This window comes from Simochromis diagramma, unplaced genomic scaffold (genome assembly GCF_900408965.1).
Source record: "Simochromis diagramma unplaced genomic scaffold, fSimDia1.1 OVJJ01000326.1, whole genome shotgun sequence".
NCBI lineage: Eukaryota > Metazoa > Chordata > Actinopteri > Cichliformes > Cichlidae > Simochromis > Simochromis diagramma.
In genome coordinates, this window is record NW_024387042.1 from 319243 (window position 1) to 344760 (window position 25518).

General features: G+C 40.7%; 2 long non-coding RNA genes across 2 annotated transcripts in view; one reads left to right on the forward strand and one right to left on the reverse strand.

Annotated features, from left to right (window-relative positions):
* Positions 1–22996, reverse strand: part of LOC120741589 — a 29780-nt gene extending 6784 nt beyond the window's left edge. Inside the window, exons 1-2 of the long non-coding RNA XR_005697647.1 lie at positions 22986–22996; positions 18169–18172 (exon numbers count right to left, since the gene is read on the reverse strand). This is a non-coding gene — a long non-coding RNA (uncharacterized LOC120741589). The remainder of the gene's footprint in view (positions 1–18168; positions 18173–22985) is intronic.
* On the forward strand, positions 10580–17070 carry LOC120741588. Its single transcript, XR_005697646.1, has 2 exons — positions 10580–11970; positions 12040–17070. It is a non-coding gene; the product is annotated as an uncharacterized LOC120741588 (long non-coding RNA).
* Positions 22997–25518: the final 2522 nt, after the last annotated feature.

Here is a 25518-nt window from a genome sequence, read left to right on the forward strand (position 1 = left end):
TACTGTACACAACTATACAGAATAGAATACAATAAAATACTATATACAGTAGAATAAAATAGAATAAAATATACAATAGGATAAAAATAGAATACACGTGCTGTATACAACTGAGTAAAAATACAACTTTGTCAGAAAAGAGTATTGCACTTAGTTTTATTGCTATTGCACACGTGTGGATGTGTGTGTTTGATCAGTTAAAGTCTTTGTTGTGGAGTCTGACAGCAGTGGGGAGGAAAGACCTGTGAAATCTCTCCGTCCCACACCGTGGGTGCCGCAGTCACTGAAGGAGCTGCTCAGTGCTGTCAGAGTCTCCTGCATGGGGTGGGAGATGTTGTCCAACAGGGATGACAGCTTTGCCGCCATTCTCCTGTCACTCACCACCTCCACTGCACTCAGAAAAATTATGGTTCTTAAATGGTTCTTCAGATGTCTTCATGGTTCTTTAAAGAACCATCATACGTCAAAGAACCTTTTTATTTTGTGGATGGTTCTTCAGCTATTACAAATGGTTCTTTAAAGAACAAAAGGTTCTTCATTCTTAGCAATCTAAGTTTGGTGGTGTAAATGGCATAAACATTTATTCACTATAACGAGGCTGTGAATTATACTGTGTGTTTTCTTTGTGTGCATGTGTGTGCGAAGGGGGAGGGCGGGATACCTGGCAATTACCCTTTAAGAGAAGATAGGAAACTGAATATTCAAATAAAAGTTAGAAATATTTGCTTAAAAATATACTGGTGGCAGGGGTGAGGAACAAAGCCTAAAGACTCTAACCCCCCCCCCCCCCCCCCCCCCCCCCACACACACACACACACACCCCTAACCCCGCAAACCCATTATGAATATGGTGAGTTAACAAACAGTAGACACAATACACACATTCAAATACTGAACTTTAGTTTTAAATTTTAATAAAGCATTACTATTTTCTACTCCAAGGCATTACTTTTTAGATTATTATATATTTTTGAAAATATAGCATAATGATAAGTTATTGTAAACTTTACAAACCACCCAGCAGTATGTAAAGTCAAATTATAAAATACAAGTAAATAACAATTGCAGAACAGAATGTCAGTGTAATGAACACACACTTTGTTTTGACAAAGCACAGCTTAGGTAAATGATCTGAGTAGTTGTTCATCACTGAGCAATTTGTTAATATGTGTTTCGAGCCAAATAAATGACAGGGAGAGAGAGAGAGTGACGTCAGAACACGTCATACTATAACCTCCCGGGAGCGGACGGAGGGGGTCAGTCGTTGGTATGCGCATGCGCAGACAGAGTGTGCGAGCGGCGGGCCTTGACCTTTCGGGGGAAAAAACTCACAGACGGTGACAGCGAAACGGATAACAGTCTTCAGTACCTGCTGGACTTTGAAGCTGTGGATTCTGGGACTGTTAGAAAAGGTAAAACATTTTCATTGAAACCTTATTACTGTTTTGTTTTTGTTACTCGTCATTGTAGCTTGCTGTTAATGTTGTGCTAACAGTAGCGATTAGCTAGATACGTTAGCCGTTGAGGTCAGCGCAATTTAGTATCCAACTGTTTTCCTAACAAAACCACTGTTATAATTAAGTGAAGGTGCTCCCAGCTAATTTGAACCTTTGGCTTCTAAAATATGTGGTTCAATTGCGTGCTGCGTACATAACCTAATGTCAGCTAGACCGGAATTAAAATTTAATATATTGTTAAAGTCACTAAAATGGCGCCTGAAGCCTGTTGTGACGTGAGCTCTGTGTCTGCTCTAGAAACTCTGAAGATCTGTAGATCTGAGCCGTACATTAAATACTCACATGAACCTGTACTTTGAATTCTGTATGAGCTGTATAAAATACAGCTATGCATAAGAGTTTTGAATGAATAATTAGATTAGATAACTCTTTATTGTCTAATCTAATTATATAGAAATGAATAGAAATGTGACATGAGAAGGTGTGTCTTTGACTGTTCCTGCATAACTTATTTTCGGACTAGTTGACAAGTTATGCTCCGGTCATTTGATGTTTCCAAGATAGATGTTCTGTCAGGGCTCTGTGTGTGGGCAGCCGGAGAGGAGGATCCAAACGCAGGACTCAGACACTAACGTGAAACTCAAAAACCTCAGCTTTATTGCTGGTACGAAAACAAAACATGAAGTGACCACTGAAACCAGAGAACAGGAACACACAGGCATAATCTGAAGGTACGACACGACACCAAGCATGGGAAAACACAGGGCTTAAATACACAGGGTAGTAATGAGGGAATGGACCACAGAAGGGAGACACAGCTGGGGGAGATCAGGGCTAATGAGACGGTGGAGCTAAGCTGCACACACTAACATAAGACAAAGACTTTCACAATAAGACAGGAAACAAGAAGTACTAAACCAGATGCAGACATGACACTGAACAGAAACTGCAATACACATGAGAACCCAAAACCTAAGAACTGATCCCTCACCAAGAATAACAGAAACAGATCCATAATGATAATAATAAACAAAGGACCAGAACATCAGAAAACAATCCATAATGCAAAAATAAACCAAAACATAATAAACTCAAAATACTGGGTCCAACGGGCCCAGAACCGTGACATGTTCTTTTGTAATATAGTTATTTTTTAGTATATTTCATTTATCCACCATCATACATCATACATACAAGCTAAGAAGAGGTCGTTATACTAACAAGAGGTATCAGCGCTGGGCCAAAGTTCAGCACATGGTTAAAGTTTGTAATCCAGCCAGGGTATAAATATCACTCAGCAGCCAGAGCTGAAGCAGGTAGCATCAACAGATAAATCTACTCTACCCGGCTTAAATCACAAGAGCACCTCTGACCAAAAAGCTGTAGATTTTTCTTGTTTGCACAAATTAATCCAGATTCACATTAGTTGTGTTCACAGCTCCAACAAAATGAGGAAGAGGAGGGGGAGAAACACAATTAGGTTGAATTACAATTGGATGGAAGGCGAGGACAAGGAGAAGGAAGCTTAGGATGAGGAGGAAGAGAAGCAGCAGGAGCATCTTTAGGGATCCCTATGATGTCATTGAGGTTTGTTTCATTAATATGGTCCTCTCACAAAGAACGATGACTTGTTTTAGTTCACCTACTTCCTGTATTAAATAGTGATGTGCAAAATGTTGTGAAAAACCATGGAGCAGGTGTTAGGTTTTGTATTGTTGATTGCCATTTATGCTTAGAAATATCTACTTATTAGGGGTGCAACGATACACAAAATTCACGGTTCGGTTCGATACTTTGGTGTCACGGTTCGATATTTTTTCGATACAAAAAAATGTTCATGCATTTTTAATTTGTCATTTATTAAAATTATAAATATATAGTTTAACTCAAAAGTACAGTTTTTAAATTTAACCCTAACCCTTGTGCGTGTTTTTTATTTTGACAGCGAATGCGCACCTGCGGACCACTTATGTGCAGCCCTGGTTATTTAGCTCATCATATTGCAGCCACAGAAATTCTTTTGTCCATGAAACCATAAAGCTGCACTTTCTTTTTGCCTTATAGTCTGATTTGTCATAACTTCTCCGTTTTGTGGTAAGCTTTTCTTTGGCTGTCACTTCTTCACCCTGACCTGTCTTATTTGGCTCAGCAGAACTGAAATGCTTTTACACGCTCACTCACATAAGCTCAGCGATTCTCTGCGCGATCAACCTCTCACATGTTTAAGCTTGCTGCGGGAGATTTCACTTGTCATGTTTGCATAGTAAGCTAACGATTAATAAGACGATGTCAGAGGAATTGGTGCACAAATTATCATCACTCACAGATCAGTGCTGTCGCTCTCTATACACAGTTCACACGATTGCAAAGTGAAAGCAAAAAAACAAGCGCAAATTCAAACGCGACTTCAATATGTCACATATTGACAGTGGCTCACCGATGCCAATGACATAATTACCCAGCTACATTTCTGAAAGAATGCAAAAGCATTGACATATATTTTTCCTACAATAGCCCGACGGGCAGGGAAGAGATAGATTTTGGTAGCCCGACTGAAAAAATCGCTAGCTCCGGGACGTCGGGCTAGCGATATTGCGAGCCCTGTATCTGATTGAGGAATCACTCATCTTTGGAAAAGAGAGTTTATTACAGAGAAATGTCTCTTTCCAAAATAAAAGCTATACTATCCGCTTCTTCTGGGCTATATTCTCAGCAGCATAAGGAGAATCATGTGCTAACAGCTGTCTAAATGACTCGGCTAAAGTTAGTAGCATGCTTGCTTTTTTTTGTCTGCTTCCACTTGTCTTTGCACTAGGATGATGTCGGCGTAAATGTGCAGTCATATTCGTTGTGTTCCCACTAGTGCTTTCAGGTTAATCTCGTTGAAATGACCTTAACGCCACAACACGGCAAATCTCCGTTAACGAGCTACTGCCGATCGCTCCGTGCATGGGGCTAGACAGCAAACACGTTAACGAGCTAACTGCGCTAACACACTAGTTCACACCAATGTAATTGAGCATTGCATGGCACATCCAACATACTGTTTTACTTTAGTCCATGACTCGCTTACCTTCAGGGTCATACGTCACATGAAAACCAAAATAATTCCAAACGCCAGATCTGAATGTTGCAAGGAGAGCTTAACTTCTGTCTCGCTAGCTTGCCCTGCGCTCTTCCTTCTGACTATGCTGTCTGTGTTGAGCGCTCAGTGGATCTGTGCTCGACAGTGCAGCCTAGGCGGAGTAGTCGAACACAGATTCACTGAGCGCTCAACACAGACAGCATCGTCAGAAGGAAAATTGATAAAATAAATTACAAATGTTGTATTGTTCGATACATATGCGTACCGAACCGAAAGCACTGTATCGAACGGTTCAATATCGATACGAATATCGTTGCACCCCTACTACTTATATATGCTTAGAGTTTTGTAATTAGTTGTAGATTGGTAGAGGTTTTGATCCTTGATAGTCTGCAAACTTTGTGTGCATTAGAGAGCACTTTGGGAGCATGAGAGAGGTCGTACCTTGTCTTATTGTTTTATGGTAGGATTAACGTAGCTACGTCTGTTCTAGTCTAAGTGCTTTTGGTTTGATGAACTGCTGGACTTCCTCACCGTGTTATCTAGGGTGAACCATTTAGGGTGAGGGGGAGACTACCCTCTTCCTGACCAAGGATGTTTGCTTTTGTGCTTTCATATTATAGGACCCTTTGATCAGCAGTAACACACACACACACACACACACACACACACACACTCACTCACACACACACGGTACTCTTTGTGTGTATGTAGAGGTCATATGTTAATGAACCTATGCATATTCATGTAACCTCAATAAAAGAGCAGTGTTACGGGAGAAAGGACGAGAGCAACTGGGGTCAAGCGAAGGAACGGAGTTTGTCCGGTTCTCTCCCGTGCACGAGAAACATGAAGAACTTTGTCTACTAGTGTCTTGCTTTGCTGTGTAATTATATTGTCTTCAACGTTCCAGCGAATAGGTTCAAGCTAGAAAGCTATCATTAATTGGTCCTTCGAGAGCTGGAGCCCTGGAGTCGACATTCACCGAGGGGAGAAGAGACACGCTGAAAGACTGATGTCAGCCAGGAAGTTCCTGTGGATTAACTGTCTGTCTTTTCTCCTCGATGAATGACAATCGGCGGGATCCGAGGCTGATATTACACGCTAAGCAACACCAAGTAAGTCCCTAGAGCCCGACTCTATAACCGTGTGGTTGTGCAGTCTCCGCCACTTTGTGAGACGTTGAGAAGTTCGCTACTTTGTGGAGCAATAAGTGAGTTCTTCGCTACTTTGTGGAGCGAGAGGTGGGTTCTCCGCCACTTTGTGAGGCGTTGAGAAGTTCGCTACTTTGTGGAGAGATAAGATAAGAGATAAGATAAGATAGAACTTTATTAATCCCTCGGGTGGGTTCCTCTGGGAAATTCGGTTATCTGGGTTCCTCGCTACTTTGTGGAGCGAGAGGTGAGTTCTCCGCCACTTTGTGGGGAGTTGAGAAGTTCCGCGGGGTCCAGACTGTGCTGGACGATAGGCCTATTTTGTGTTGTTGTCGTTGTTGTTTTTGTTGTTGTTGTTGTGTGAGTGCGTGCAGAGCGGAACACGTGGTCCGTGACACCAGCTGTTGTCGTTATCATGGATTCCTAAGCAACCAAGAGTGTGTCGGAGGGTAACAAACGTTTATGCTGGACTTTGCTCCTGGCAGCACAAAGTATTTAAATAAAAAAAAAAAAGAGAGAGCAACGGCTCCTTAGCTGCGCGGGTTCACGTGAGCACGGTCGCGCGGGTTTCACGCGGACCTGAGCCGTGCGGTTAATCGCAGGCTTATAAATGAAAGAGATTCAAATGTTAGAAGTTTTCAGAAAACACACCAGCCTTGAAGAGCATGTGGAGAAGGCCAGCCCACATCAGTAGCACTTAAGATATGCTCTGGTGAATGGCTTTCCCCCACCCCTTGCTGACACAAAATGTTTATTCTTTAGCTTTCCCTGATCGACAACAGCCTGTGTTCCAGACCATAGATTTAATTGAGGTGGATAGTTGCTAAAAGTAATCTACATTAAGCTTGTGGTTGCTCAAATTCAGTACAATGACATATGAGATGTAGTAAAATAGGCAAATATTTAAACTAATGAAGTGCATAGAGGCACTTGACCTGTGTGAAAGACTGTCGTCTTATTATGAGCCATTGTTGAGATATAGAGCACACCTGTGAAAACAATTAATATGCTGAACCCTGTATGAAACATCTAAAAGTACATGATGGAGAAGCTGACTTGAATATGAAAGTCTAAGTCTTTGCCACTGTGGGAAAAGCACGCAACCACTGTGTGAGGTTGCGTTGCGGTTTTTTCTGAGCTGATGAGCAAGCTACACATTATCAGATCGAGAGCTGTCTGAGAACTCCTCGAAGAGAGGGAAACAGAACTATAACTGTGATAACTGGAGTGTGCAGCGTTTCTGTGAGCAGTTTTTCTGCATCTTGACTCACGTGTGTAGAGTGTTCATAGCATCAGCATCATGTTTTTGTTTATTTGTTTTGTTGGGTTAAAAATAATTAAATAAACTTGTGATCATACATATGGATCACCATGGCACATATCACCAGCCATATGATTTATTTATGCAGATGACAAAGTGAGTGTGAATGTGTCTGACGTCACAGTGTTTTTGTGCGCTGTGTAAAAGTAATTGCCTCTGATTGTGAGAACGGTGATTCTGCAGGTCACCAGCTATTGTAAAGAAAAAAAAAGAGTGAAAAAGAGAAAGAATTTATATTGTAGATAAAAAAAAAATCATAGGAAAAAGGTTTTGTGTTGATCAGCCAAGAACAACTACAATTTCATTTTTTGCTTTTAAGAAAGGACTGTTCACAAAAACAGAAAGAGAGAGAGAGATGTGTGTTGATTAAGCAGTGATGATAATAATGAAAATGTCTTAGTTTGTCACTTTCAGGTGAAAAGCAGACCTGAATCAATTTTCCACATGCAGCAGTCGGAAGAAAGTTATAGTTTAACATCATTGGAAACATTCAGGCCAAGTTTCTGGCTGACTTATTTACAGCGCCATGTGTCTCTCAACCTCACAAGCAAGCTCTCACTCCTCCCTGAACACAAGGAATGCAGCTCCAAAGAGCAATAACATGGCAGATAAAGAGACAGCAGCAAAGTCCTGAGCAAAGAGTCCCAGCAAACAGCAGCAGTGTGGACAAACAGCATCAGAGAAGAAGAGCAAACCCATCATCCTGCCTGATTGGATGAATGGCACTGTGTTTCCAACAAGCTGCAACTTCACTGTGCATGTGACAAGAACATTTGAGGAGAACTGAGGAGACTGTTGGAGTTTGACATTTGCCACCTTTGGAGAAAATGGCAAGAAGAGACAGTGGAACACAGGACAAAGCTGAAGGAGAACTGCCGGCTGTTGGACTGTTGAAGTGGGAGAGGACAACAGAGTGAGAGGAGTGGTGAGAACACATAGGAATTTTGTTATTTAATGTGGGAAATCAAAATTTGGGTTAGCAAACCTGGGAAAAACAAAACTGACTGCTTAAGTGGGAAAATTGTGAAGGAGTCTGAAACACTGTGAAAAAAGAAACATATACAAAATCACACACACAAGCAGAACATGCATTAACCCTACTAACACAAACACAAGAGAGCTTATGAAGATTAGACAACATCTTAAGCATGTGAGTCTGTTTATCATCTTGTCCAAGTCACCTCGTGTGACGCAAAGACCAGTGGACCCATAGCACATTAGTTAAGAAATGATCAAATAATAGTAGAGAAGTGTGTAGGAAAGGCAGCTTTAAGAACATGTCCTGCTGGAGATGCAGCTCCACAGACATTGATTAAACCTGCCTAATAACACAAACACACATGCAATGAAAATTAGCTTGTTATCTTTCATCAGTGTTAAAATTGTGTCAATTTAACAGACACTTGTTATCAAATACTGAATTTATCCAATGCTGACAATTGACTCTCTAGGTTGCAGGACAACAGTTTAACTTTTGTGGGGAAAAAAGATTCTGATTTGACCAACCAGTGATCAGACAATAAATTTAGTTGTTGATATAGTAAATTGGGAGGAGCTTGCTGCTTGATTGATGCAGCACAAGTAATTTACTGTATGAGGGAAATTCTATTTTTGTGATAATATTTTGTTATCCTGTCATCTTAGTGGGTTAATAGCTGATATGCAAATTAGTTGATCGTTCTTAGATTAATGAAAGGTGACTGAATTCTAGCACGAGTGAATGAGATGTGTTGGAGTTTGTTGTGTGTTGAGTGGAGACCCTAAAACACTGAGTTTCCTGTTTTGATGTGCGAGTGAATCCTGTATTTAGAGACACAACTTTGAATACATAAGAACAAACTTCTTTTGTGAAGTGCATGACAACATGTCACATGTTTTATGATGAAGGGAAAAAGGAAAACTGAATAAAATCTGTGGCCTAAATGAGTGAAGAGCACAGACCTGGTGACTAAACTCATAGCTAATAAGACATTAGGCTTATGTTGTGTGTTGTGCAGCTGATGGTTGGTTTGGAGTGAATCTAGCTGATGATTTTTCTTTTGTTGTAAAGTTGAGCCTGCCAATTAGTATGACGGTATGATAAACTATGCTAATTGTATGATTTACCCTCCTGAGATGAGGAGCTTGTGTCATGACTTAACAAGGCCTTTTTATTTTAATACTTTCACAGTGCACGGAAAGTTTTGTTTGATAATCTCTGTCATTTGAGCAGATCTGCACGATTAGAACAGAAAGCGCTGTACGACACCTCGTCGAGGAAATTGTTGCAAGTGAGTTTCTCCACATTAAAATGGGCTCTGGAGAAAGCCACTTATTTGGGACAATTAGAAAATGAGAGTCCCTGCCTAAAAAGGATTCAGCGAGGTAATCCGATCTAAAGTTCTTCTTTTTCTTTTTCAAATGACGTCATTTTGCTGAGAGTGGAAACTAAATGCGACGATGGGTTCTACTATCAGCAAAGAAAGAATGAATGTATGAATGGATGAGTGAAAGAGAAAAAGATGACAAAAGCTGACAAGACTTTACTGATGTAACACGGCTGTGCGAAGTTAACCCCCACCTGACAAAGGTGCAGATGAATTTATGTGTGTTTCCTTTTACAGGAGCAGAAAGATGACAGCAACATTCGAGGTTGCATGACGATTTAACCTTTTAAATGCCACTTTCTGTGTCTGTGCATCTACCAGGGGTGTTATTCACTATCCTGTGTTGCTCACAGAGGAAACTGTGAGAAAGTGTGTACACACCTGCGCAGCGCTAACATTTGCATTTCTTTTCTACAGCATTACAGTTCTTCATGTGATTTGATGATGCGATTTATACCAGGACAACTGGTTGATGTTTTTCCTACTACAGGATTTCTGGGTTTATGTGTGAAGAAACTGTGTTTACAGGTTAAGAGTGGTGATGCTGTTGCACTGTGTTTTTGGGAAAACGTGAAGGTTACTTTGATAATGTGAATAACATGTGAGAAATTTCCTGTGTTGAAAACTAGTGTCACTTCTTTCCACAGCTATGGATGGTTGATTTTAATGGTGTTTTTATGGCACCTCTGGAACCTGTCGACCTGCGTCTGACCACCGTCTGACCACCGTCTGACCACCGTCTGACCACGGTCAATGTGTGTTGCTAATGTTTGTTTTTCTAAGAGTGCATGTAGAGGATTCGGCAGAAGCGGACAAGTGACATGAGAAAAACAAATAAGAGATGCAGTGTTTATGGAAAAGTTTAATATGGAGCTCATTTGGTGGCCACTTTTGAGTTCCTAGTAATATATGAGTGGAGTGACTTTGCTTAAGGGAAGTCACCGATTACATTAATGTTAACTGAGTACATGGGATTATCCATGTCTGAGGCAAATTATGGTAATAATTGTAGTTTACTGATTTGAGAAAACCTGCACATGACACTTGTCTTGCTGATGTTGAATGCTTATTGCTCTTATGATACAATTGTTTACAAGTGTGAAGTTTGATTTCACTTCCAGATCTTGTTTTCCAGGCCATGATGGTGTGTATGCAGGCTCTTGGCAGAGCCAGGTGTTAAGCAAATTTAATATTGATGAAAGATTTTAATTTTGTAAATTATGCTTAGTTGTAGCTTCATTAAAGAAGAGGAGTTTGTGAATTGGAGCCAACACAGAGAGAGAGAGAGATTGAAGCCATATGTTTAGAGGAATGTGGTGACATCCGGTTTTAAACAGACAGACTGGCGCTCCCCCTCTCTCTCTCTTCCCTTTTATGGAATGTCTGCATTTCTATACATACTACCTCCTTTGTTTCAGCTACTGACAAGCTAACGGTCTCTTTTTCCTTTTATGGAAATGTTTTTGCCACTCCTACTTCCTTGAAAACTTGTATAAATAAAGCAAGTTCTGGATGCCCTGGGCGGTCTTTCCTCTGTCACATTTGTCCTGCACACATCTAGTGCGGGATGGATGGGGCCATGAGGGGGGGTCGTCCATGTGTGCACATGTATTAAGATATCTTGAGTCTGAGTTCCTTTGCCTTCTACAATTTCTCTTCACATTTTCTTGGTCCTCCGAGCCGGAGAGAAAGCATCGGCCACTGTGTTCTGGCGTCGTGGAGATCTTTTCACTGAAGTCTGTCGACAGCCTCCTCTGGGTAGGAGTCAAAGTCCAGAGACGTTAAATTCGGGTTCTGGCCAGTGTTTTAATCGAGTGATCCACGACGCTGGGATCCAGTGGCTGACTTTCAACTTAACCAGAGAGTTTTGGGAAGGTAAAGAAACCACTCACTTACACTCGCGTAAAACGAACCTAGGTCTTTTATGTAATTAGTCTAATCCACTGCACGGATTTTCAAAATAAAAGCCTTCGGATTGACCCGCCGAAAGGGTCCACGTGTTAAAATAAAAGCTTTAGGAGTAATCCACCGAACGGATTGAATGAGTTTGATCCACTGCACGGATCTGTAAAAATAAAAGCTTAAGACTGACCCGCTGAAAGGGTTCACGTGTAAAAATAAGAGGACTAATCCACCGAAAGGATTTTCAAAATAAAAGCGCAAGGACTAATCCGCCGAAAGGATTTTCGAAATAAAGGCTTAAGGATTAAATTGGGAATTTTTTAGGACTGACCTGCCGAAAAGGTCTGCGCGACTGTGTAAAATGTCTGTATAAATGTTTGTATAAATGTTTGTGTTTTCTGTGTGTTGAGAGTGAATTGATTTGAACAGCACAATACGCTGCTGAATCACTCTCATTGTTATTGTCATTTTATTTCCTGTCAGTAGCTGAAGTACTGGTGACAAAAGAGAACGGTTGAGTTTCATCTCATAAAATTGACACCGCTCCAGAATAGCTGGAGTTGAAGGGCGTAGTCAATAACCACTCTTTAAGTCTAATACCAGAGAAGGCGCTGCAGTTTTGTTTTAATGGGTAATAAGCCCACTAAGTTTACTGTTGACGAACAGTATTTAGAAGAAAAAAAATGTAGCCCATCTGCATTATTACTGAATGTAGGAGAAACAAAAGATTTAAAGAAAAATGAAAAAGGCAGAGGTAGCCAACCCCCACCCCTGCTGCTGTGAAGCCAACCCCCACTTCCGCTGCTGCGACCCCCCTTAAACTATCCTGTGATCTGTTTAGACCTCAGTCTGGTCTTTATGCAGAGGCACAACGTGATAATAACCCAAATATATTCGTGTTCTTGCCGTGGTCACGAAAAGATAGGCAAAATTGGCGAAGTAAAACAAAAAGAAAATGAAACAGCGTCCGATTTTTTTTTAGATCGCCTGCGTCCGGGTTTTAGGCAACGTTCAGGAATGGATTATAATGAAGGTATAATGAATGCATTCCTGAATGGCCTGCTATCCGCAGTGAAATTCCACGTTGGAAAAAACATTAGGTCACAATGAATGACCACTAGCCGACGCATTGCAAAATGCCGAGCACGCGCGCCGTGTAATATAAATAAAAACTGCAAGCACAGGTACTTTCCCATTAGATCCAGAAACAGAGTTTATCGCATTTTTAGGAGGATTTAGAAAGTAACAGACAGGAGGAATTTAGAGGAAAGGGCCAGAGATATGTAGGACAGATAGACTTACGCGAAAGAAGTGAAGAAAGAGATAATATGTGCTGGAATTGTGGTAAGGAAGGGCATTTCGCCAGAGATTGCAGATATAAAACAGACAAACAGCAATATTTAAATGAATGAATAAATGAGAAAAAGCCAAATAAAAATGACAAAAGTGACGCAGAAGTATTTAATGTCTATCAATTAGTTTCTGAAGTAAATGGCAAACCAGTGCGGATGTTACGTAATACAGGAGTATGTAAAACCGTTTCGAACAAAAAACCATAGGAAGTACAATTCTCAGAAGATACTTTAATAGTAAAATCAGCATCAGGTCACACTACAGTGTAGTGACTGACAAAACCCTTATTAAGTGAAAACTAGAGATCAATGTAGTTTAAAGTAGTTTAAAAAGGTTGGAAACAGACCCCAACGAATAGATATAAATATAAGGAGTACAAAAATAAAATAAATAAAGACAAAATTACATTAGAACTTATTTTTAACGTATTGAAACTAATAATAGGAAGGATAACAACCTGTAAACTGATATTAACAATGAAACATAGTTGGCATGACGGCCATGCCCAGAATGTATAAAATGAATAGAAGGAAAATATTCACACAAAAACCTTTTAAATAAAATAGAGAGATGCATAAGGTACATTAAGGCTGTGTCATTGTTCAGCCAAGGAAAGTGTGTGAAAAGGTAAATGTCTCCAGCTTGGGAAAGGGTGAAACTGCAGATCACCCGAAGCCCTTGATGGATACAAAATAAAATATAAAATATATAATAATAAATTACTTGGTTCGACATGCAACAGAGAGAATGAAGGTGACTGAAGGTTGGATTTGAGATGAGGCAAACAGAAGACCAGTCTAAAAAGGTAGGCACAAACCTGTTCAGAGAAAAAGCCAATTTGTACAGATTGGATGAATTCTAAATTATCTGTTTGCTGAGTAAGATGATCCTACCTATTAAATTGGCTCAGTAATAGTGTAGTGATATACACTAATAAAATATTGTAATATACTATTGTTATTATATAGAAAGAAAAAGATGATGATATTAATAATGATATAATATTAATAACAAGAAGTATTGAGATCAGTATGATGTGAGATGGACGATTGTTATGAAGTAGTCTGCATCAAGCTTAAGGTTTGCTCAAACTCAGTATAATGACATATGAGATGAAGAAAATAAAGGAAATATCTAAACTAATTAGGTGCATGGAGGCACTTAACCTGCTTGAAAACCTGTCATTTATCCTAGTTAAAATATTACTGAGATATAGAGCACATCTATAATAACAACTAATAAGCAAACACTGTAGACAACAGCTAAACCTACAGGATTGAGAAGCTGAATTAAATATGTGGACACCGCTAAGTTGATGAGCATGTTACACATTTTCTTTTATTTTTATTTATTTGTTTTTAGAGCAGAAGCTGCATAAAAGCCAACACATGCAGCTGTCTGTGAGCTCAGTTTTCCCTCACACGTCTGCTCTGTTTCAGTAGCAGCATTTTTCTTTTTGTGTCCTGACTCATGTATGTTCTTTGTTTTGTTTGATTATTTTATTTTCTTGGTTTGGAAACAAATTTGTGACCATACTTGGGGATCAGTGACACATAGTGATTAGGCATATGATTTACAAATGCCCAGTTTTAGAACTGTGAGCAATTCAAAGTTTAAAAACATATATATATATATATATAAAACCTCTAACTTCAAAGTTTGAAGTGTGTGAGATGTGTGAGATGTGTGAATTCTTTGAAAAACTAGAAATCATCTAAAAATGTCTTAAAGTGAAAATGTAATGTTGCATCTATAGAGAAGAAAAAAGAAGCATTCAGTCATTTAAAAATAGGCATTACAGACAGATACAGTTTTAGCATTGCCTGACTATGATAAGCCTTTCTACTTACGAGTAGATAGAGGAGCAGGTTATATGAAAGCTGTGATAACACAGGCGTTTGGAGGAAAACAATGCTCATTAACATTCCTGGTGAAATTTAGACTCGTGTAAATTAGACTCTGTTGCGTTAGGCCTGCATGTTCAAGCCTGTGTAGCCGCAGCAGAGGCAGTAAAAGAGTCAGCTGCACGTATGCAGTCATATGTGCATATGAATTGCACACAGGCCAAAATATAAATATATACACTGACAGCCAGTTTGTTCTTTCAGCAGTGCACCACTTTGCAAAAATTTGGCATAACAGAGGTATGGTCACCTCTACGGGTAACCCAGTGAAACACGGCAGCTTTTTGAAAATCTTATTAGAAGTGATCACCTTGCCAAAACAATTGGCACTTTGCAAATGTGCAGTATATCAAAAAGACAATTTTATTGTCACAAAAGGAAATAATTTTGCAGATCAAGCAGCAAAACAGGCTGCACAACAATCGGCAGAGCTACTAGTAACCAACTACTGCCCACAAATACCACTTGATGTACTAAAAACCGAACAAAAAGCTGCAACAATCACTGAACAGAACAAGTGGCTGAAATGTGGAGCACAACTGAAAGATGACTTAATGGTCTGTGATGGAAAACCAATACTACCAGAGTCGTTACACAGGACAGCGGTTGTAGTGACACATGATGTAATACATGTGTCAACAGGAGGGGAGTATAGTATAGATAAACAAGACAATACACACTTTTACACTATAAATTTTGAAACTTTAGCAAAACAATACACACTTTTACACTATAAATTTTGAAACTTTAGCAAAAAAAATTTGTAAGAACATGCCTATTCTGTCAAAAACACAACTCACAAGGAAACTTAAGACCTAAGAGAGGCCAGTTCTCCACACCATCCACATGGATTTTATTGAATTGACAAAATATGCCTTAGTGATCATAGATGTGTTTTCAAACTGACCAGAGATATATCCAGTAAAAAGCAGAGGCAATCTCCATTGCAAAATGGTTATGTAATCATTTTTATTCCAACATATGGTATCCCTTCTCTGACAAGATCAGACAATGGGACACATTTTGTCAATGATATGATCAGTAAGGTCTCTGAAGCACTAAGATTCAGCATAAGAAATCATTGTGCTTATCATCTATGGAGTGCAGGGTTAGTAGAGAGAACTAACAGCACCATAAAACAGAGACTTAGAAAATGCCTGAAATAGACAAAAATGTAAAAGTTAGTAGAATTACAAAGGCTTTGTAGATTGTAAATACAAAATGAGTTTGATTAGCCTGTAGAAACACAAAAGGGAGTAACAGGAAGTGTGTGTGTGACAGGACCGTTGCATGCCCATATAAGGAGTGAACACCCAGAGAGAAAAAACAGAAGAGACAGACTTTAGCCAGATGAAGCAATTGGAGGCTTTAAGAAAAGACATGAAAATGATATTAATGGTATGGTTTAGTGTGTTAATATAGGCCACAAATAGATAAAGGTGGACTTTTCTCAACCTAGAATTTCGAGTGTAGCGGCAAAATCATAGATTAACATAATTGGGAGAAAACAGGCCAAAGTTTGGTTTAAAATTTTACAGCTTGACCTCCCACTTGTCCCGATCCTGAGAAGAAGCTCAAAGGACAATTAATCTCCTGATGAAGACCAACAGAACATCGTGAACCTGAAGAATTAACAGCAGGCTGGTAAGAACAGTGTGACATAACTGTTTAAAGGCACTGAATGTGATATTTTGCCTGGCTGGGACTTAATCTACAAGGAAAATACTGAAAGGAAACGGAGAAGAAACAGATTGTGTTTGCTGGAGATTTAAGACAACAAAGGACACTTTGAGAAGGGTACAGGGGCCAGTGGGAAGGTGAAGCCCAGAGGAGTATAATTGGGTTGAAATTGAAGCCTGAACTCATGATGGTGTTTAGAGATGTCCACCAGATCACAACAAAGAGGTAAATAAAAATACAAAACACACATATATAAATTGTTACATGTGAAATTATTTTTGGAAAGAATCAGAAGTAAGATAGTTTGAATCAGACCTCAGTGAAAAGATGCATGAATTGATACAAGTGAACTAATAGATAAATCTGTTAGAGAGACAACTTTAGTAGAAAATAGGGATATTGTTTTGAACTGTTATGCGACGCTTCTCAAGTCTCTTGCAGATTAAAACCAGGCGATAAGGTCCATGCCAAGTACTCCTAACGACACCAACAGCTTGCAAAATCGCTGAGAAGCCTTTTGGATCCACCAGAGCCATTGCAAAAAGGTGGAAGTGAGTGACAGCACAACTTAAAGACACCACCACCCCGACTCTTTGGTGATCTACCGGTGGAGGAAGGGCTGATTGGGTATATCCCGCCTCTCCACTTCGCTGGTAGTCTACTCACCAGAGTGAATCGGTGTGTCTGGTCATCATGAAGATTATTCTGTTTACCACCTTGGCCCTGCTGCTTACAGCATGGACTCTGATGCACTTAAAGGATCAAGAAGCCAACTTGCACAGAAGGACATGGACATATGACAATTCACACCTGGTCGAAGTGACACAGGACCACATCCATCTCTGGATGAACAACGCCTGATACAGATATATATGTTCACACATGCTTACTACAACACAGCATACTATATTATATGGCAGACCTATGAATATGACTCAAGTGACATGCGCAGCAAGCTTTGCCATTCTAGATTATCAATATTCAGGAATTGTCCTAAACCACAGCGACCCCCTGACTATTGGACTATCGTTTTGAGCTGTTTTTAAATGCATCGACCACCATCAACAAAGGGCAAAATCAGGAAATTGATGCCATAAGAATGACTGTTATGCAACACAGAGTCGCCCTGGACATGATCTTGGCGAGAAAGGGAGGACTGTGTGTTTTGTTCAATACAACTTGTTGCACATATATCCCAGACAATGTGCATTCTGATAATATGACAAATGCTCTACAATTACTTAGAAATGTTCAACAGGCACAGGTAACCGATTGAGCGGCTCATGGAGAACATTGATGTTTAAGGTTTTGATGTTTATTGGCCTAATACTTATCATGTTTTGTATCTTTACTAAATGCATTATCCCCTGTGTAAGAGGAATGATATCCTAATCTCTTGTTGCATATGTCACTGTGCCAGATGAGGAAGAAGGAGAAGACGATGAGTATGAAGCTAATGTGATGAATGATTATGTTTGAATGATACACATTTTAAGACGACCAGACCGAAAGCACTCACAATGTAGGGTCTGTGTCTGAAACACATTGATGTATTTTCTTTAATTTCAGCTACAAACAGGAGGGAATGATGAAAGATTTTAATTTTGTAAATTATGCTTAGTTGTAGCTTCATTAAAGAAGAGGAGTTTGTGAATTGGAGCCAACACAGAGAGAGAGAGAGATTGAAGCCATATGTTTAGAGGAATGTGGTGACATCCGGTTTTAAACAGACAGACTGGCGCTCCCCCTCTCTCTCTCTTCCCTTTTATGGAATGTCTGCATTTCTATACATACTACCTCCTTTGTTTCAGCTACTGACAAGCTAACGGTCTCTTTTTCCTTTTATGGAAATGTTTTTGCCACTCCTACTTCCTTGAAAACTTGTATAAATAAAGCAAGTTCTGGATGCCCTGGGCGGTCTTTCCTCTGTCACATTTGTCCTGCACACATCTAGTGCGGGATGGATGGGGCCATGAGGGGGGGTCGTCCATGTGTGCACATGTATTAAGATATCTTGAGTCTGAGTTCCTTTGCCTTCTACAATTTCTCTTCACAAATATGCAAAACACACTAACATCTTTTATTGCAGGGTTACGGAGCTACTCCAGCGGAGATGCCCTGATGTCACCTGGGACATGATCTCGCTAACCTTTTTCTTTAAGACAGGAATCCAGGTTTGATGAGTTGACTCATGGGAGTGTCCATGCGTCAAGAGGAGGGGTCCAGGATTAACATGAAATGTTTTTTTATGATTGTTGCAGTGATTTGTGTGATTAACCGTTTATTTACAGGTATTAAACCTATGCAAGTGGTGCATTCATGTTCAGATGAGGCTTTGATGGCCTATAAGTGAAGTTTACTGAACTAAAGAATGTGGTTTGATGATTGTTGACATGTTCTCCAAATAGAAGTTTTTCCTCCTAGCAAGGAAATACAGGTGCAGCAGTAATCTCCTGAAAAATCTTCAGAGGCCCAGTGAGAAGCAAGAACCATTCCAGGCATAGCTGACAGCCCAGGCAGTGGTTGAGGTCAAAGGTCGAGCTGTTTGGGGCCCATCATGAGATCAGACTTTGGAGCCACAGCAAGGACCAAGAAACTGCATTGGAATGAGAGCTGTGCCAAGGGGGATTTCCAGAGGCCAACAGAGGAGATTGTGGACAACGGACGGGCACCTGAAGGATGAGGGGAGCGTGCCAAGCTCCATCGACAGCGCAGAGGGAGTCTAAGGATGGCATCATGATTCTGTGAAAGCACAGGAACCAGAAGCTATGGTGGTGATGACAGCAGTTTCCTATGAACATCACCTAATGCTGTGTCACTATACTGTGCATACGCTGGCACATTGAAGACTGCTGGGATCATAACAGCAGTAAGATAACTGGATCTAGCACCCTTTTCAGAGGGGTTTTTCTGCAGAGCGTGGACAGTGGAGGAGTCATAAGTATCCCCCTCACAAGACGAAGGCCTGAAGTGAGGTGATGGGGGTTGGTAGAGGCCATAAAACTAGAGTGCTGAAAAGAGGTCTGCGGCTTTGGAGATAGCTGAGACCCATGTTGACAAACAACAAAACCAACTGGTATGTTTGAATGTTTATTCTACATACATTTGGACTGTGGTCCTATGAACAGTGATGGAAACAACTGGAAGAGACATTTGAGACGCCCTGCAGAACTCAAACCACTCTGCAGAGACATGTGATTTGCACACCTGGAGGAAGCATCACGAAGCTGAGATGCGTTTGAAAATGTTACTTTCTTATTTTAACTATTAAATTAACAATTCATTTGTTTGCTCGTAGGATGCAGTTTGCCATTGGATGATGATAGGTTTGTAGCTTGAACCTATCCGCTGGAACGTTGAAGACAATATAATTACACAGCAAAGCAAGACACGGGTAGGCAAAGTTCTTCATGTTTCTCGTGCACGGGAGAGATCGGACAGGCGCCGTTCCCTCGCTTGACCCCAGTTGCTCTCTCCGTTCTCCCGTACCACTGTCCTTTTATTTATACAAAGAGTACCTTGCCTGTGTGTGCGTGCGTGTGTGCGTGCGTGTGTGCGTGTGTGTGTGTGTGTGTGTGTGTGTGTGTGTGTGTGAGAGATCAAGATGTGACCCTGTGAAGACTCCCCAAAGCTGGTGCCAGGCGTCTAGCAGATCTATCTAAACAAAAGGCTCTTATACTCAAACAGATATACGTGTGTTTGCTATGCCATATATTAGCAAGAGAAGATACGACCTCTCCTAGGAGGTGTGTGATCCACGCCAGAACACTCTGTAGAGGGAGTGAACGCACTCCCCTCTTCATGCTACACAGAGTTGTTACAGACCTCCTAGGATGAGACATTCTTTCAATCTACAAATGATTATACACCTCTAAGCATATATGGTTAAATATTTCTAAGCATAAATGACAATCAACAATACAAAATCTAACAGATGAGATCAATGAGTAATGGGATAACTGCTAATACATTTGTCAAACTGTGTATTTTTACAGTAATTTAGGGTGATTGACATATGCTGCGTATAACAATGTTTGCATTGAAACTGTCAGACATGAGGTATTCATAACTGGGAACTTTTCTAGCATAAAGGTCAAAAGGGGGGAATGTTAGGTTTTGTATTGATGATTGTCATTTAATTGTTTTTTATCTAAATATTTCTAAGCATGCTTAGAAATATTTAACCATATATGCTTAGAGGTGTATAATCAATTGTGTAGTGATAGGATGTGTGGTCTTTAGCAGGCTGCAAAGGCTTGGTGTGTATTCCACACTGGAATGCACACCTACATTCTGGGAGCATGAGAGAGGTCGTACCTTGTCTTATTGTTTTATGGCAGGATAAACGTGGCTGTATCTGTTTTAGGCTAAGTGCCTTTTGTTTAGATGAACTGTTGGACTTCCAGACCAGCAGGTTTAGGAAAGTCATTTATGGGGTCACACTCTGACCACACACACACACACACACACACACACACACACACACACACACACACACACACACACACACACGTAACACGTAACACGAAGAACTTTGCCTACTTGGTGTTCAATGCTTTTGCTGTGTAATTATATTGTCTTCAACGTTCCAGCGAATAGGTTCAAGCTACAAACCTATCAACAGTGACATCATGCAGTTTATGTTTTGACCTCCAGAGGGCGACAAATCAGCACAGACAGAGAGCTCCATTCAAACTTTGCTGCCATCAGTAAGAATCCTTCAAATATAATCATCAGTGTTTGAGCAGTTATGATATCAGGGACAATCTAGACATGTGTGACAATACTGAGCATGTCACATGACACACCTTAAACATCATGTGATCCACTCTCAGTCTGCACTTTCATTCATGACTTCAACAGGTTGAAATGAGCTTTGAAGAAACATTCAGTGAAATAAAGTTTTCATCACAGGATTTATGTGAGCAGCAGATGAACTTTACAAAGAATCAGTGGATTTATCTTCTGTTTCAGATCAACTTTGATCGCTTAGAGCATCTTAAGTCCGTTTGTTCTAACTTCTCACACACTAACATCTCATATGGTTTCAGATCCCTGCTGTTCCCCACCTGCCCTGTAGGTGGCCGCAGTGTGTTCCTACTGTTTCCAGTCACCTGACCCCTCGTCCAACAGCACACCTTTCCCTGCTCCTCCACCTGCATGTACAGAAAGTCTGAACAATTTGTGGAAAATGTTCATTAAAACAGAATGAAATGATCTGAAATCAGTTCAGTGACCAGTGATCAGATATTTAATGAAAATCGTTCAAAGTTAGCAGATTAATGTACAGTGAAGACAGAAAGGATGACTGGATCTGTAGACTGGAAACAGAGAAACTGACTGTCAGTGTGTGCAGTATAAATATTTATTCAGTAAATAAAGCCAGCAGTCTGGGTGTGGCTGTATTAGATGTCTGTTCACGCTGGCAGATACAACAAGGTTTCATGTTAACAAGTGAACTTTACTGTGAACCAGCCTGAAGTCAAACACACTGATGAAGCTCAGAAGCTGTAGTCAGATTAACATTAAATTATAAAACCAAAGATCTGTTTCTACAGAGTAAAGTCTGCACATGATCAGGATCCATTAAACATGTTGGACTGATTCCATTTGCCTTCATCACATGTTTATAATTTCCATAAATCTTATTAAAGGATGACTAATCTTAGTTGGAGAAACTGAATATAAGTCATAACTAAATGCAGTGTTTGTTGTTTCTTAATCATGATGTGGCTTACATACGACTTCTTTTGAATTCTTTTCTTATGTGTGTTAGCAAGAAAATAATTTGAGAAATGTCTAAAAGTTTTTTAACTTCATCCAGAATTAAGCACATCATGTTTTTTTGCTGGCAGATGAAATGCTGTCTTCCTATTTTGAACAATCAGTCGAGTGGAACAGTGCTGAGTGTTTTGTCTTTTCTTTACTCTCACGCTCTTTGAGCCTGTCCACTAGTCATGGTAAATGCACTGGTTATAAAGGACCTTTCTCTACCTGAGCACTCAAAGAGCTTTTTACAATTTGCCTCATTCAAAAGAATCTGTGACATGTCTAAAAGTCATATTTTTTGAAGCTCATCCAGAATTAAACCAAAAACACATCATGTTTCTCTGTCGGCATATGAAATGCTATAGGGCCCTTTTTGAACAGGTAGTCGAGTGGAACAGATGTGGTTTTTTTTATCTTTTCTTGACTCTCACACTCTTCGAGCCTGTCAAGTACTCATGGTAAATGCACTGGTTACCTTTCTCTCCCTGAGCAGTTAAAGAGCTTTATGCAATTTGCCTGATTCACCTCATACAAGCACCTTTTTCTATGTAAGTCTTTCTAATATCCACACACATTAATACGCTGACGGATGCATCAGAGAGCAACTTGGAAGGTTTATTGTTTAGCCCAAATATATTTGGCATGCAGACTGAAAAAGGCAGCAACTGAAGTACCTTCTGATCAGCAGATGAGATAGAATTAAACTCAGGGGGCACCAATGAGTAGGTCCCATATAGTAGTGACTTACCGTATTCTTCTGTTAAAAACTGTTAATAACTGTAGAATCTGGCATTATATCTGACATTAATAAAAATAAAAAAAAATAAAAAAAGAATGATCTTCAGGGTTCAAGATCCTGAAACTGGAACATCCGGTTTCAGTGTTTACAGTCGGATCTTGGAGCAGAAACAAACTGAGAGCTCGTTTCATTTTGTTTGTTTACACAGCACAGTTGAAGGTCATCAGGGTGAGGGGGAAAGTCACATGATGTGACTTCATCAGGTGGAGTTCAGATTATTCACAGACTTTAACATAGGTTTCCATGGTGATATACACATGTGAAATATAAAAGTCACTAAATTCATAAACCTGGAGTCTGGTTTACACAAATACACAAAGTACACAAAGGTGAGGTCCAAAAAGCTGCAGCAGTTTCTTTAAATTACGATAGTCTGAAATCTAAAGAAGGTCTGTATCACAAATCCTGTTCTTAAAATGACCTGTAATAACTGTGCCTATTTTTAACAAGCAGGAGGTTTCTGTGCACATGAATCTCTGGATAAATGCTATGGCTATGTACCAGATGCATTTAAAGCCCTACCCCTCCCCCCTCTCAGCTTAGCAACTACCACACCATCCTGCTGGCCCCTGCTTACACCCCAGTCATCAAGAGGATTAAAAAGGTCACCAAAAATATCAAGCAGTGGACAGAGGAAAGTATGCTGACCTTACAAGAAGGTTTCGAAGCCACTGACTGGGACAGCCTTCTTTCTCCCTCTGATGACATTGACGAACAAGTCGACACAGTGACATCATACATCTCCTTCTGTGTTGACAACATTATCCTCTCAAAAACAGTCTCCAACAACAAACCCTGGATCACCAAGGAGATCAAGGAAATCCTTGATAAAAAAAAGAGGATTTTCTTCACCGGCTCTGCTCTGGATAAAAAAGAGGTGAAGAGGGCCATAAAAACTGCTAAACTGAAGTATAAAAACACAGTTGAAAAGAAATTGACCACAGGGGACCTCCACTCAGCCTGGCAGGGCCTCAAAACCATGGCCTCTGTGAATACTGCGGTCTTCACCCCAGAACCATCCAGGTGGGGGGCAGCAACCCCTCCTCCCTCCCTGACGACCTCAACGCTTTCTACACCAGATTTGAAACGGACAACATGGCCCAGCTTGAAGAGTCCAGATCCTCACTCAAACCTGGCAGCTCTGCACTCTGCACTGAGGACGTGGTGAGAGCTCTCAGGAGGACCAGGGCAAGGAGCTCACCTGGCCCTGACAACATCAGCAGTCAGGTTTTGAGGCACTGTGTAGGGCAACTAGGAAATGTGTTCCGGACTCTATTTCAACACTGACAGTCACACCGTCCCCCAGCTGTGGAAACACTCCACAGTCATCCACATCCCCAAAAAAAACAACACAAAGTCTCTGAATGATCTTCGTCCTGTGGCCCTCACCTCCCTGGTGATGAAGGTCATGGAGAAGATCATAAAACAGCACATCATAAGAGCAACTGAGCCCTGATGGATTGACTCCAGTTTGCTTACCGTGCCGGTGTCGATGATGCAAAAATCTTCATCTTGAACTCCATCCCCAAACATCTGGAGCTCCCTGACTCAACCGCCAGACTTCTCAACAGCATTCATCACTCTGCTGCCTCATATCCTGGCCACTAAACTTTCCTCCCGATATCACCTGGATGATCAGGTGATCCAGTGGATATTGGACTTTTTTGACCAACGTGTCAACTACTCTCTTTCCAGTCTCCGTTCCACCTCCACTGGCTCCCCCCAGGGCTGTGTGCTCTCCCCCCTGCTCTTTATCATAACATATTTACGTACATACATATACATATTATAACACTGATGACTGCAGACCCACACAGCCCAACTGTCACATTGGTAAAATATGCTGACGACACAGTTGTCCTGTCACTGCTGTCAGGCCCCTCGCAACACCAAGGGCCCACTCTGCAGAAGTTTGAACTGAACGTGAGCAAAACCAAAGAGATGGTGGTGACCTTCCCGTGGCTGCTTCAGTCACCACCACCATCCACCGGAAGCCAGTGGAGGTAGTTGAGGAGTACAAATACCTGGGAACCATCTTTGACAACCTCCTGAAATTCTCCGCAGCACAGAGGAGATTCTCAGGCGGTGTCATCAACGGCTATACCTCCTTGGGAAACTCAACTCCTTTGGAGTCATGATGACTTTTTACTATGCCTTCCTGGAAAGCATCATGACCTTCTCCATCACCTGCTGGTTCCACTCCCTCAGCCTTCAGAACAGGAACAGACTGCAGCACACTGCATCAAAATCATCGGCCTGCCTGTCAGAACTCTGGCACAGGTTTTCAGCCAACAGGCCCTTAGACAGGCAGCCAAAATCATCAACGACCCCTCTCATATTCTTCACCCCACATTTCAATGGCTCCCCTCTGGGCGATGCCTCCGCTGCATTTCCTGCAGGACTGAGAGGAGGAGCGCCACCTTTGTCCCCAAAGCCACTCTGCTTTTTAACTCCAGCCGATAAGAACGCTTCCCACACCCAGAAACATAAACTACTCTGCACTCTTTTTATACTGCCGACACTTTATTCACTTTTAGTCACTTACAGTTATTTATTCACCTTTCAGTCAGTTTAATTTTAAAACTGTGTATATACTGTATGTTCTGTGTGTATTTATTGTCTTAATCTTATTGCCAGTTTATGCCCTGTCTTTATCTTCAACGTCATGCTGCTCTGTTGTATCTTAATTTTCGCTTTGGGGATAAATAAAGTCTTTCTTATTCTGACC